The sequence below is a fragment of the Malurus melanocephalus genome, unplaced genomic scaffold (assembly GCF_030028575.1).
Source record: "Malurus melanocephalus ecotype Western Australia unplaced genomic scaffold, MMel_1.1 scaffold_1800, whole genome shotgun sequence".
In the NCBI taxonomy this organism is placed as follows: domain Eukaryota; kingdom Metazoa; phylum Chordata; class Aves; order Passeriformes; family Maluridae; genus Malurus; species Malurus melanocephalus.
Genome location: NW_026625032.1, coordinates 3,576 through 6,768, shown reverse-complemented (window position 1 = coordinate 6,768; position 3,193 = coordinate 3,576). Strand labels below are relative to the sequence as shown.

Below are 3,193 nucleotides of genomic sequence, written 5' to 3'. Positions count from 1 at the left end.
GGAGAAAGATTCCCTGGAGGACAAGAGGAGGAATCCGATCCTGAAATACATCGGGAAACCCAAAATCTCCTCCCAGAGCAGTGAGTCCTGGAATTTTCCTGGAATTTCCTGGAATTTTCCTGGAATTTCCCAGAATTTTCCCAAAATTTCCCTGCAATTTTCCCTGAATTTTCTGAGAAATTCCCTGGAATTTCCCAGGATTTTCTGTGAATTTCCCTGGAATTTCCCCAGAATTTCCCCCAAATTTCCCCCAAATTTCCCCCAAATTTTCCCACTATTTCCCTGGAATTGTCCCCAGAATACCCAGGAATTCCCAGAAATCCTCCCCAGATCACTCTGGGCATAACCAAATCCCAAAATTTGGGGATTTCTTCCCAAAAATTCCCCTTGAGCAGCTCCAGGGGTGCCCAAATCCCAAAATTTTCCCAGAATTTTGTGCCCAAATTCCAAATTTCCCCCGGAGTTTTCCCGCCCTTTTTCCCTTTCCGTTCTCATCCCATTCCCGCTCCCTCCCCCTTTTCCCAGGAATTTTTTTTTCGGGAATTTTGACATTTCCCCCCCTTTTTTGTGTTGTTTTCCAGCATTTCATGTTCCTTTGTCCCCCATGGAAGGTAAAAATTCCCATTTTGGGTTTTTTTTGGGATTTTGTGTTTTCCTTTTCCCATTCCCATCGTTTTTTTTCCCTTAATTTGGGTTTTATTCCATATTTTTCCCCGACATTCCCAGGAATTTCAGGAATTTGGGGTTTAGGATTGGGGAATTTGGGAATTTTGGATTTGAGATTTCAGATTGGGATTTAAAATGGGATTTGGGATTGGGGATTTTGGATGGGAATTTGGTATTTAGGGTGGAAATTTAGGATTAGAAATTTGGGATTTGGGATTTTTGCCATGTCCACACCATGGTCCAGCACTGGGATTGGGGATTTCTGATGGAATTTAGGGTTTGGGATTTGGGATTTTTGGGATTTTTGGGATTTGAGGTTTAGGATTTTTAGGATTTAGGATTTTTTCCCGTTTTCCAGCCCTGAAGCCCGGCAATGTCCGCACCATGATCCAGCACTGGGATTGGGGATTTGAGGTTTAGGATTTTGGGATTTTGGGATTTTAAGGATTTAGGATTTTCAGGATTTTTTCCCATTTTTGCAGCCCTGAAGCCCGGCAGTGTCTGCACCATGATCTAGCATGGGGATTGGGGATTGGGGATGGGATTTAGGATTTCAAATGGGATTTTGAGGATTTAGGATTTAGGTTTTTTTCCCATTTTCCAGCTCTCAAGCCTGGCAGTGTCCGCACCATGATCCAGCACTGGGATTGGGGATCGGGGATTTGGGAGTTTCGGGATTTTGGAGATTTGAGATTTAGGATTTTCGGGATTTAGGATTTAGGATTTTTTCCTATTTTTCCAGCCCTGAAGCCCGGCAATGTCCGCACCATGATCCAGCACTGGGATTGGGGATTGGGGATGGGATTTAGGATTTCAAATGGGATTTTGAGGATTTAGGATTTAGGATTTAGGTTTTTTTCCCATTTTCCAGCTCTCAAGCCCGGCAATGTCCGCACCATGATCCAGCACTGGGATTGGGGATTGGGGATTTGGGATTTTTTGGGATTTGAGGTTTAGTATTTTTGGGATTTAGGATTTTTCCCCATTTTCCAGCTCTCAAGCCCGGCAATGTCCGCACCATGATCCAGCACTGGGATTGGGGATGGGATTTAGGATTTCAAATGGGATTTTGAGGATTTAGGATTTAGGTTTTTTTCCTATTTTTCCAGCCCTCAAACCCGGCAATGTCCGCACCATGATCCAGCACTGGGATTGGGGATCGGGGATTTGGGTTTTTTGGGATTTTGGAGATTTGAGATTTAGGATTTTCGGGATTTTTGGGATTTGAGGTTTAGTATTTTTGGGATTTAGGATTTTTCCCATTTTCCAGCTCTCAAGCCCGGCAATGTCCGCACCATGATCCAGCACTTTGAGAGCAGCCAGGGTGACCCCGAAGCTGAGCCCGGCCCCGGGCAGCGCCTGTCGAGTGGGAGCTGCCCCGACGAGCTGCTGGAACCCCACAGGTGAGATTTATGGGATTTAAATTGGGAATTTGGCATTTGGGATTTAGGATTTGGGTTTAAATCCCAGGAATTTGGGTTTAAATCCCACGATTTTGGGTTTTTTCCCTCAGCTCGCGCTCAGAGGTGCGCCTGGGCCGCTCAGAGAGCCTGAAGGAGATCCCGGATATCCCATTGGGGATTTGGGATTTAAATTGGGAATTTGGTATTTAGGATTTGGATTTAAATCCCAGGATTTTGGGTTTAAATCCCAGGATTTTGGGTTTAAATCCCAGGATTTTGGGTTTTTTTCCTCAGTTCCCGCTCAGAGGTGCAGCTGGGCCGCTCGGAGAGCCTGAAGGGCCATGAGGAGTGGATTTGGGTCTAAATCCTGTGAATTTTGGGGTTTTTTTCCCCATTTTTCCCTCAGTTCCTGCTCTGAGAGGCTGAAGGGCCATGAGGAGATCCTGGATATCCCACTGGGTATTTGGGATTTGGTTTAATCCCAGAATTTTGGATTTTGTCCCCCTCAGCTCTCGCTCAGAGGTGCGGCTGGGCCGCTCGGAGAGCCTGAAGGGCCACGAGGAGATCCCGGATATCCCATTTAGGATTTGGGTTTAAATCCCAGATTTTTGGGTTTTTCCTGGGAATTTAGCATTTAAATTGTGAATTTGAGATTTAGGTTTAAATGCTGGAATTTTTAATTTTTTTCCCTCAGTTCCTGCTTGGAGAGCCTGAAGGGCCGTGAGGAGCTGTGGCAATCCCGGATACCCCATTTGGGATCTCTGATTCAGGATTTGGGTTTAATCCCATATTTTTTTTATTTTTTCCCCTCAGCTCTCGCTCAGAGGTGCACCTGGGTCGGTTGGAGAGCCTGAAGGGCCGTGAGGAGCTGCGGCGATCCCGGATACCTCACTGGGGATTCAGGATTCAGGATTTGGGTTTAATCCTGGTTATTTTGGATTTTTTCCCCTCAGTTCTCGCTCAGAGGTGCGCCTGGGTCGCTCGGAGAGCCTGAAGGGCCGGGAGGAGCTGCGGCGATCCCGAAAAGCCGAGCTGGTGCCCCGATCCCGCAGTGACGTGGACATGGACGCGGCGGCCGAGGCCGCACGGCTGCACCAGTCAGCCTCATCCTCAGCCTCCAGCCT

General features: G+C 47.0%; 1 long non-coding RNA gene across 2 annotated transcripts; it reads left to right on the top strand.

Annotated features, from left to right (window-relative positions):
* Window positions 1-6: 6 nt before the first annotated feature.
* LOC130587354 (uncharacterized) lies at window positions 7-1,447 on the top strand. 2 transcript variants are annotated; one of them, XR_008966781.1, is made up of 3 exons: window positions 7-80; window positions 582-611; window positions 1,409-1,447. It is a non-coding gene; the product is annotated as an uncharacterized LOC130587354 (long non-coding RNA). The 2 variants fall into 2 exon arrangements; XR_008966782.1 differs by lacking the exon at window positions 1,409-1,447 and adding an exon at window positions 1,025-1,081.
* Window positions 1,448-3,193: the final 1,746 nt, after the last annotated feature.